Source organism: Ovis aries, chromosome 3, assembly GCF_016772045.2.
Source record: "Ovis aries strain OAR_USU_Benz2616 breed Rambouillet chromosome 3, ARS-UI_Ramb_v3.0, whole genome shotgun sequence".
In the NCBI taxonomy this organism is placed as follows: Eukaryota; Metazoa; Chordata; class Mammalia; order Artiodactyla; family Bovidae; genus Ovis; species Ovis aries.
In genome coordinates this window covers 154,326,930-154,338,659 of record NC_056056.1, presented here as the reverse complement: position 1 = coordinate 154,338,659, position 11,730 = coordinate 154,326,930, and the positions used below count along the sequence as shown (strand labels likewise).

General features: G+C 39.9%; 1 long non-coding RNA gene across 2 annotated transcripts in view; it reads right to left on the bottom strand.

The window, feature by feature from the left end:
* Nucleotides 1-11,730, bottom strand: part of LOC121819124 (uncharacterized) — a 96,128-nt gene that overhangs the window by 23,369 nt on the left and 61,029 nt on the right. Inside the window, exons 5-7 of one of the 2 annotated variants that reach the window (XR_009600267.1) lie at nt 9,819-9,981; nt 9,518-9,622; nt 1,083-1,214 (exon numbers count right to left, since the gene is read on the bottom strand). This is a non-coding gene — a long non-coding RNA (uncharacterized LOC121819124). Of the gene's footprint in view, nt 1-1,082; nt 1,215-9,517; nt 9,982-11,730 lie in introns of both variants that reach the window. The other variant, XR_006059341.2, reaches the window with a different exon arrangement.

Genomic DNA, 11,730 nt, shown 5'->3' with positions numbered 1-11,730 from the left:
GTGAATCCCATCTGGGACCAGAAGAATTAAGAAACAGAGGAATAGCATACCAGTCACATGGTACAAAAATTAGTCTTTCAGCTTACAATCAGTCAATTCCTCAATGTTATGGTTTTCTTGATTAAAGCTACAACACAGAATCAATCAGATGAGGGCTGGTAGATGTTCACTGCAGGACCTCGTTGAATTTCCCCCCAAGTCTGAATTATGTGGTTGTGTGACAGGCCTGTATCCCAGTAAGAGCTCTATCTTTTGTGTCAGGAGGGATATTTCCTCTGGATACCCAGCAGTCTTTCTAAACTTATGGCAATGGCAGACCCTGTTGTCTCTACCAGCAGTCTCCAACCTTTCTGGCACCAGGGATTGTTTTCGTAGAAGACAATTCTTCCATGGACTGAGGAGGGAGGGGATGGTTTGGGCATGATCCAAGAGCATCACATTTATTGTGTACTTTATTTCTATTATTGTTAAACTATGATATATAATGAAATAATTTTATAGCTCACCACAATGCAGAATCAGTAGGGGCCTTGAGCTTGTTTTCCTGAGCTCAAGGGGTAATTCAAGTGATGCGGAGTGGCTGTAAATACAGATGAAGCTTCACTCCCTCGCCTGATGCTCGCTTTCTGCTGTGGGACCCAGTTCCTAACAGGCCAAGGCGGGGTGGGGTGGTGGTTGGGGGACCCCGGTCTAAACAACTCCACTCATGCCCTCTTCCTTAGCAGAGCCTGTTTCCCGTGATAAAAACATCAAGTTCCAGATGGGCATAAAATGCTCCAGCTATATCATGTACCTAAGACTGGCTGCGTGACTCAGTTCTGGCCATTTCTGGCTTGGAGGATTCTAGGAAATGTTTTTGCTTTGTGAAAAAAGGAGAGAGAAATGGGAGGAGAGTTTTGTTTGTTTTTTGCTCTTTTTCCCCCTGCCACTTCTTTTTCCCTTTGATGTAATTGTGAAAGAATATGATGTTGCTGTTTTGTGATCCTGACATGACAAGCCTGAGGATCAAAGATACCTCAGTGGGATGGACCAGATGAAAGGACAGAAACATCTTGATGTGACAGGATCACTGAGTCACTTACAATCCTGTGTCCAGCACCTCTCGATCTTTTGTGGAAGTCATTTTCAGATGGATATTCTATTAAAATCCAAAGTCTTCTAATTAAATACATCCAGTGAAAAGGTGGCCTTATGTTCCAATAGGGCACAGAAACCTGAAAAAAAAAAAAACAAAACAATGTAGTCTGCAGCCCCTGGTTATCTTGAATCCCTGGTATTCATAGATGTAGTTTGGCAAATTCCTCCTGGAAAAAGTAGAAGACCAGAACTTGCTTGACTCTGATCTGAGAAGTCCCTGGCTAATCTTGGCAGAGCCTAAGGCCATGAACACTCTGATTATTACGGAGGAAGTAAGAATTACTGATGTTACAATTCAATATGAGAAAGGAACGGAGGATTTACTCCCTATTTCACACGTTTCTTTATCGCTTTTCTCATTTTCCTTAATCTTATCTTTCCTTTGTTTTGCACTTTGACTTCAGGGAACAACTTCTCCTTTTTTTATTTTGTCAGTTCTGAAGTTACTTACTTCTTCAATATGGTAAAGCAATAAAAAGAGAGCTGGCTGATTGACTCAGAATGGTGCCAAAAATGTATATATGGAATGTTAGGACATGCTCTATTGAATAAGCAGAAATTTAGTTAATCTCCAATGGAATCCTAGTCTCCCCGCTCCTCACCACCGTCACTGCCCAACTTTTATATCCTCTAGTACTAGTAACTAAGTAACTTGCCAGACTGGAATATCTTCCACTCTATGTACTGTAAATTAAAAATCTAAACTATTGTTACAAAACAGTATAACCCAATGCCCTAGAAGAAATTCTGCTCTAGGGAACATATCCATCCAAAAATTTGTGTTTCAAAAGTTCCTGTCCTTATTTCTATTCTTGAGGAGTTTGATTTTCATTATAGATGAGCAGGGAATTATGCTGTGTCTATATTCTGTAATTTAATTAACTTGAAGATAAACACTTTTCTCTATTGCATCTATTGGATTCTTGATTAATACTAACACCATCCTGAGCTCAAAGCTCAGACAGAGCTGATTAGTAACCAAGGCATTCAAATTTCAGTATGAAAGTAATGCATAGGAAATTCAGTTTTTGTGGGATTCAGAAATTTAGCATTCCACCTGAAATGTGTAAGAGAAAATCAAAGCCTGCCAGAAAAGTATTGTTTGCAAATGCCATGAGTCTGTTGGGTCCTATAAAAGGTGCTTCAAGTGTGAGGGACTTGATATGATTTATGTCTTTTTAGTTTTGTTGGCTGCTTTTGTCTTGTTTTGTCTGAAGGCTCTTTTTTTGTTTGTTTGCTTTTGTTTCCTCAGAGGAAAGAAAGAGGGGTTTGCCTGAAAAGAAGCATGGTTTTGCCTGGCATGACATGCTCTTGGCAGCCAGGTGTGTGCTAGTCAATGACTGCTCTTTCTTTTCAGGTGCTGGTTTGCCAAGCATCTCCTTTCTTCTCTATTACGCAGGCATGGCCAAACGTAGCCACTGCTCAAAGTGTGGAGAAATCTTCGTGGTGCCCATTAAACAGAGGGAGCAACACTCAGATTCAAGAATGAAGCCTCCATTATCTGGGCTGCTCAGAACTCTCACCATGATTTCTCATTCCTTACCTGTAAAGATTATACCAACAATCAGGAAGTTTCCTGGGTCTCTCTCCTTTGCTACTGAGGACAGGTGGTATCAATGTAACCTTTCCTCACAATGTTGTAGGAAAAAATAATTATTTTAAGTAATTATAAAAATATGCTCAATACCAATTGCTATTAGGGAATGGCAAATTAAAACAACAAAATACCAGGAACTCTCATTCACTTCTGGTGGAAATACAAAATGGTACCACCACTTTGGAAGACAGTTTGATGGTTTCTTACAAAATTAAACGTATCCTTACCATATCATCCAGGCATTCTGCTCCCTGGTATTTATTTAAAGGAGTTGAAAACTTACATGCACACAAAAACCTGTTCATGGATGTTCATAGCAACTTTATCCATAATTGTCAAAACTTGTAACCAATCAAGATGTCCCTCAGTAGGTGAATGGATAAACTGTGGTATCACCCATATGTATTCATTCGCTCAGTTGTGTCTGACTCTTTGTGACCCCATGGACTGTAGCCCCCCAGGCTCCTCTGTCCATGAAAATTTCCAGGCAAGAATCCTGGAGTGGGTTGCCATTTCCTTCTCTGATTACACATACAATGGGATATTATTCAATGCTAAAAAGAAATGAGCTATCAAGCCATGAGAAGACATGGAGAAACCTTAAGGGCATAATATTGAGTGAAAGAAGCTAATCTGAAAAGGCTGTGTGTTGTGTGATTCCGACTATATGACATTCTGGAAAAGACAGTATTATGGAGGGAGTAAAAAGATCAGTGGCTGCCAAGGGCTTCAGAGGAGGGAAGGAGAGATTAATAGGTGGAGCACAGGGGATTTTTAAGGTAGTGAAACTATTCTGTATGATACTGTAAGGATGAATATATATCATTATACATTTGTCAAAAGCCATACAATGTAACTAATGCATAACTAAAGAGTCATCCATAATAAACTGCAAATTTTTGTTGCTAGTGATGTGTCAATGTTGTTTCAAGGATTGTAACAAAACAGAGTGTAGTATGTTAAGGGTCAGGGAGCTTGAGCCTGGGGTAGGGGTTATGTGGGAACTGTGTACCTGCTGCTCAATTTTTCTGTGAACCAACATAGTTTAAAAAAAATAAAATCTAAAATTGAAAATAAATTTAAAAACCAAAATCATTATACAGTAGGAAATGGGTATAATTATATAATAACCATTTATAAATGAATAAAGCATGTGATCAACAATGACTGCAAGTTTTAGGATTATACCTGGCAGAAAACAACAAAAAAATCTTAGAAAAGATAAAGGAACATTTCTCTCTCATGTAAAATAAGAATAGATGTTGGCAGTCCTGGGCTGGAGTGGTGACACCATAAAGACTTTGTAGACCAAGGCTTCTGGCCTTGCTGAGGCTCTCACACCAGCAGTTAACTACTATCCCATGGCCTGACATGGTTGCCAAAGCTCCGGCCATTACATCTGCCTTCCAAGAAGCAGAGAATGAGAAAGCAAAGTAGAAGACATGCTTCCTCCCTTTCAAGGAGACTTATGGACGTTTTATATTGTACTTCTGTTTCAATCTCATTGGTCAGACACTCAGACAAATGGCCACACTAATCCATCAGGGAGTCCGGCAAATTTTTAGCTATTTAATTTATACTGATTTTTTTTTTTTAATAGAAGCCTGGCTAAAAATCAGGGCTCTTTTTCTTCATAAAAGGGGGAACAGGATGTTGGAGAAGGCAGCTAGCAGTCTGAGACACTAAGCAACAGTTGCTATGTTGGAAATACAGTGCTCAGTGCAGAGGATGCAAAGACATTAGATCAACAGGGGAAATACACACGTGAGCACACAGAGGTCACACACGGCAGCAATTTGTTAATGACACAAAGGTTTCAGAAGAGGACACGAGCATGCCCAGCTGGGGTGATCAGAGAAGGCCACCTAGAGGGAGGATATTTTATAGGGACCTAGAGGATGACGAGAATTTGGATAATAAGAGGCGAGACAGAGGGCAAAGCTGGTACAAAGATGGCAGGAGAAAAGGCAAATTTTTTATAATGAGGGCCATGCAAGTCATTGTCATATACCATGTTAAGCACAGGAACAAAAATTTCCCAGGCCAGGAGAAACGGATGTCTGCAGTTTGGGTACATACCCTGAGGACACCAGTTTCTCTCTTCACAATCTGTCCATCATCTCCATGAAGTGGGGAGTGAGGAAGAATTTCATTCAACAACACACACTTTGAGTGTCTCAGGCACTTTTTTTGTATTTATGATAAAACACCCAAATATATATCCAAGTGGGATTACCAGCCTGGGTTGGATCCAAAAGACTTTGGTTAACAGAACTATTTCTCATCATAAATCCCCAAACAAGTTGAGTTTTTCACTTCCTCTCCTAATCTGCTATGGAGCACAGCCGAGGGGGCTTGAAGTCATCTACTTTTTGGCAGTGGCTACGATTCCAAGATGATGGAACGATTCTTTTCCATATACATCATTATTATTTCTAGTATAAATATTTATGAAGCACTCACTGTGCAATAGAAAAGAACTCCTGCCTGGTGGTCTTCCCAGCTGAACAAAACAAACATGAGTAGAGGCCAAGAGAAGAGGTGGGAAGAGAACCTCAGCTGGTGGGAAACAATAGGAATTGATTCTTCACCCACCAGCTTTTATTCACATTGGATATTATTTGGATGTGGCCGCCATATTTCAGATGTGTAAATGAAGTGTGTTTTCATTGGTTTAACATACACTTAGACAGGGCTTGACATGTGCCGTGAACTGTTCTGAGTTCTTTACAAACATTAATTCATTTAATCTTTGTGAAATAGGCATGAGGAAACTGAGGCACAGAGGACTTTGTCCAAGTCACCGAGTCATAAGGTTTTAAAGCAATACTGTCCAATAGAACTTTCTGTGATGCCAGAAGTATTGTATATTGGCACTGCCCAGCAGGATAGTCCCTGGCTCCACGTGGCTACTGAACACTTGAAATGTGGCTAGGGTGATTAAGAAACTGATTTTTAATTTTATTTCATTTTAACCTTGTTGACATTTAAATAGCCACATGTGGCTATTTAAATAACTAGTGGCCACCATCATCGCACAGCAGCTAAAGTCCAGACTATGTACTATTGTGCTAAAATTCTCTTTTCTGTTTTTAAAGTGTGAAAGCCAAGAACATAGAGATTCTTTTGTGAAACACAGTTCCTGCCTAGTGCATTTGCTGTTTAATTATGATGAACAATGTGAGATGTATGTTTATGGAAGAAAATGAGAAAATGAGCAAATCACTTAGGGGGTGCCATTCCCCATTTATTCCCTGGCTGTTCCGGAGGATTACAATAAAGTGATCTCTGATGAAAGTTTTGTCACAATTTGCAGCAGATGAGAAGGTCAGAGGGGAGAAACCAGGGACTGGGGCCACATTGGGTCTCCTGCATTGCAGGCGATTCTTTACCATCTGAACCACAAGGGAAGAACCTAAGAAAGTATGACTCTATCTTTCCTCTAATACTAATAGTTCCCCTACCATGTCATTGCTATGTAAGCACAAGCCCTAACTCTCATATTGTACTCTATACTTTGTTTTAACTTTTTGTTTTATATTGGAGTATAGTTGACAAACAATGTTAGTTTCAAGTGCACAGCCAAGAGATCCAGTCAAACATATACATGTATCCATTCTCCCCCAAACTCCCCTCCCATCCAGGCTGCCACATCACACTGAGCAGAGTTCCCTGTGCTCTACCATAGGTCCCCGTTGGTTATCTGTCTTAAATATAGCATGTCTACACTTTTCAAGGTCCAATTTATCTTTGTACTGATTTTCCATAAAACCCCAGTATAGTTCCTTGGTCACTTTCTATCGATTGTCTTAACTTGTGTTTGTTCCCCTGTGGGAGACTCTAGCATGTACTTTATTGTAGCACTGACAGCACTGCACTGAAAAGTTTCATGCTAATCTATCTCCCGGACAAGACTAAAACCCTATTAGAACAACACCTATCTCATAACAGATGCTCAGTAACCAAGGAACAAATGCGTGTTTGAATGAAGAGTCATTATGAAAAATTCAAAGTATATTTCTCTGTCTTTTGTATAAAGCAAAATGGAAACCCCTCCAATGGAGCTGTTCTATACCAGCAGATTCAGCATTGGGTTACATCAAGCTCCACCGTTTTATAACAGCCTTCTTGTGGGGCGGGACAAAGCACAGTTGTCGCAGACAATGAGCACATGGCTTGCTTAACTTTGCCCAAGGAACACAAGTTATCCAAAGACAGTTGGATTTTAGTGAACTGCACAGAACCCTGTATGGAAAAGAGGTGTGGAAAAAATGGCAATTAGGCAAGATACTGCATTTTTGTTACAAGTCTATAAAGCTCAAACTTCAGAGAATACTTTTGAGAATTTTAAGAAGTGTATGTGAAAGATGTTATGACATTAGGTGAAGTGGAGGGAGGGGCAGAAAGAGGCTGAGATAGACCAAGATCACTTTAATAGCCTTTGATTTAGTTTAATTGATTGAGCGCAAAAAGGAAAAAAAAAAGGACAAAAAGAATGAGGAGATGGCAAAATTGACAAATGTAAAATGCTGTAACAGAAATGACTGTACTTGCCTTGAGTAGGAGTGGAAAAGTTTGTTATACTAGGAAACAGTCATTTAAATGGAAAGATGGTTTTTCATGTCTTTTATGGCTTGTTGTAAATGATTAATTAAATACTCTGAGTGTTTCATTAAAAGTATGCATTCCTTCCAAATTAAAGTGTGTAGAGACTCGTTATAAATAAATTCATTGGGTGAATGAAAGGAGCATTTACTTCTAAATGAATATTACTGGCAAATTTCATTCTTGACATCGATTACATGGACTGAATTTATTTTAATATGCAATACGAACAAATTACGAAGCTAATTGGTTTTCTACCTTAGCATTTTTGTGTAGCTTAATGCATTTATAAGTGACCCAACAATTTTAAGAGTTCACTACATAGAGAGCTTTTTGCTATTGAAAATAAAATAATGGGTAAAACATGCCTTGTACTTCACTCATTTTCTACCCTCACACTCCATGGAACAATTTTAAGTGCCCACTGTGTGCAAAGCATTTTACTGTATACTGCAAATAAGGGAAAGAAAACAAAAAACTTATTTCTGCACTCTAGAAGCTCAAAGTGACATGGGAAAGACATATGCATAAAACAATGTTAATATAAGACAGACTCAGGTAAGTAAGTGCTAGAATAATAAGAGCACAAAGTGCTTAGGGGGTAGAAGGAAGGGAGGGATTAAGTCTGGTGGGGAGGGGATCAAGAAAGACTTCTTGGAGGAGGAAGGATTTGAGTTTGGCCTTGAGAGATGGCTGGGAATTCAATGGGAGGCTGGGGGCTGGGGAGTCAGAGGAGGAGAGAGAGGGTTTGTGTGGTCCGGGTTGCTGGGTTGCTCTATAGGGAGGTTTTGGTTTCTCTGGACAATTTTGAACTGTCACGCAGAAGAGACATGTCACACAGAAAATACACAGAGCAACTAAAAACTGGTCTGCAAATATAGCTATGTGACTTCAGAGAAGGAAACCACGTCAGCCTGGGATATGGGCTACACAAGTGACAGGTATAATTAGACATTGAGCAGATCAGCATTTTTGATTAATACGCCCATTCTTCCATACATTGACCCTGAGCCTTAAAAGGAACCTCTGGAAGTTAGTTAGGTCACCTTTGACTGGGATGTTTTTCTATGTTGTTCCCTTAGCCTTGGCCCTAGAACATGAGCTCTTCCAAGGCTGAGAACTCTGGGTTCAGAAGACCAGTACAATAAAATAGAGTGGTGGCATCGACCGCAACAGCCTTGTTACATCTCTGCTTTGTAGCTGTGTTAGTAACTTTATATAGGCATTGAGGCAAGGATGTGTGGTCCCTCGGGGCTGTCTTTTCAGTATATCCCTTAGCTGATTAACCGATTCATGATGGTTTCCTATGATCTGGCCTTAAGAAAGGTCATCCCTATCAAGCTTCCAGTTAGAAGTCTAAAGTTATAGAATGTTAGAGCTGGAATAATCTAGCCCAACCCCATCAGTCTCCACTTGACAGTAGAAGATAGACAATATTAGGGAGAAATGATTCTAAAGTCACGCAAGGAGTATTTAACCTGAGTGAGACCTAGAATGTAAGCCTCTGGGCTTCCTATCTCTCAAGTCAGTTTCTTTCCCTTGCACTCTACTGGCTTATTTATTTGCATCACTTAATGAATGTGTGTGTGTGTGTGTGCGCGCGAATATTCCCAAGATCTCAGCCTAAAGCCTTCAGTAGGATCACAAAGAATAACGGAATAATAGCTAAGCAAAAGAGGTAAAACGCATTGGCTCCAAACCCTCCCCCTTGGAAAAACATTAGAATCCTGGGAATTTCTTGAGACTCAAGAAAGCTCAAACCCCAGGACTTGCAGTGTAAACACTGTGGCTAATTTGTTGAAGTGAGATGCCATTGATGATTCTCTCTGCCTTGAGAGATGACAGAGCTCCTGATGGAACAAAGCAGATTGCTGTAGCAGATTGCTGGGTGCAGGCAGACTGCAAAAAGTGATCAGGAAAAGACAAGACTTTTTACTGAGACAGATAATCTTTCTCAAAGAAGAGTCGAGGAGGGGCAGGGAGACAGCTAAAAAGGAATTCCTCCCATAATGTTTGCCTTTCTGAGGATAACATTTTGACCGTTCTGCCTCTGCCCCAGACATTGGACAACAACCTGGAGCGAGGATCTGCCAAGCTAGTACGTCAGTTTGACAAAACAGGAGAAAACTGAATGTGCTTTTCTACTTATTTTCTTATCAAAGAAAAATGTCCACAAACCTTTCTGTAGAACAACCTTTCTTACTGACTGGAGTTGTATCCTTCCAATGTGATTTGATTTGAGGTTGTCCTCTTCCCTGATAGCTCAGTTGGTAAAGAATCCGCCTGCAATGCAGGAGACCCCGGTTCAATTCCTGAACGTTGGGACAATCCCCTGGAGAAGGGATAGGCTACCCACTCCGGTATTCTTGGGCTTCCTTTTTGGTTCAGCCGGTAAAGAATGCGCCTGCAATGTGGGAGATCCCTGGGTCAGTGTTTGATCCCTGGGTTGGGAAGATCCCCTGGAGAAGGGAAAGAGTACCCATTCCAGTATTCTCGCTTGGAGAATTCCATGGACCATGTCCATGGGGTTGCAAAGAGTTGGACAGTACTGCGTGACTTCACTTCCACTTTCTTCTTTCCATTTGCTTTTAAAGTTCTGTTTACAATAGAATTGGGTTGGCCCAAAGTTCCTTTGTGTTTTTCTGTAAGACAAATAAAAAAACTCGAGTGACTTTTTGGCCAATCCAATAAAATAAATCAATTGCGTGGATTTTTAAAAAAATTCTTAATTGTTTCCATCCATCAATAGAGTACTTTACTTCTATTACTGCATAATAACATTTCTTCTACTTCTACATAAGGATGGGGAATCTGATGTTAGAGAGAACGTTACCTTAGCAACCATCTATTTGGCTGCCCTCATTTTCTAGAGGTAGAACCCTTCAGGAATTACTAGACTTCTTGTGTCTCATGCAGGGGAAGGGCATAATCGGCTAGGACTCAACTTACTGCTTTTTTCATGCCAAATCATTCTACCCTCATTAGAATCACACCTTAAATCACATTTCCCTTAGGAAATAGGCCTCGATTTTGCTTTATTAGTGTTTTAAGAAAATCCAGGAAATGTCTGGATTAATGGAAGGTGGATTTTTTTTTTTTCCATTTTAAATTCCATCAAGGAGAGCCACTGTTATAAAGTTCATTATATTTACTTGTGACTATATTAGTCAGATTTCTAAGTGCTAATTCTGGGGAATAAGCAACCCCCAAATCTTAGTGGTTTATAAAAGCAACAAATATTAACTTTTTGCTCATGGGTCTGTGAATTGGCAGGTGGCTCAGTGTCAGACTTTGGGTTGGATTCAGGTATGTTCTCCTGGCCTCTCATTCTGGGACCAGTGGCTGACTGGACCTTGCTCATTTCCTGGCAGATGGCAAAAGCCCAGGACAAGCCCTATCATGAAAGCACCATGAAAGCCTCCTCCCCAAACAAATCTGGTCACTTTCCATCAGCCCAAGCAAGTAACATGGCAAAGCCCAAGTCAGAGATGAATGTCCCACCCACTCTACAAAGAGGCACTGCAAGTTATATGGCAAGTGATACGGAATCAGAATGCTTTTCTAGGGTAGGAGTGGAAAATTGAGACCAGCATTCCAATCTACCACTTAAAATAGAAAGGAAATATTACTTTTGTCTAGAGTCAGAAATTACACCACCGAGTTCTCCAAGATACCTAGAATAAGACAAATCCTTATTTGAAATTTAATTTTCTAAATGCCTTTCCTTTTCCTGTAATATTGGGCACAGAGTAGATTATCTGGATATTCATTAAATATTTGAAAGATTAAAAAAATACTGTGTTCACTAAGGAATTGCGTCTTTTGTAACATTGATTCATTCATTCATTTAACCATTCATTCATTAGCTGAGGGCCACCATGTGCCAGTCACTGCTTATAAGTGTGTAGGAAACATCAGTATACAGGAAAAAAAAAAAAATGACTGCTTTGTGGAGCTTATTTTCTAGCAAAGAGAGACAATTCAAAATACAATAAAAATAAGTAAAGCATATAATATGTTAGCATTTTCTTTTTTTGGCTGTGCCATACAGCATGCAGGATCTTAGTTCCCTGACCAGGGATTGAACTCGTGCCCCCTGCATTGAGAACTCAGAGTCTTAACTACTGGACCACCAGGGAAATCCCGTTAGTATTTTATATGTGAGTTATATAATGAGTAGGGGACTTCCCTGGGTGTCCAGTGGTTAAGACTTCCCCTGCTAATGTAGGGTATGCAGGTTCAAGGGCTGATGAAGGAAATAAGATCCTACATGCCTCACAGCCAGAAAAGCCACAACATAAACAAAACAGAAGCAACATTGTAGCAAGTTCAATAAAGACTTTAAAAATGTCCCATATTAAAAAATCTTTAAAAACAATAAAATGAAAAAA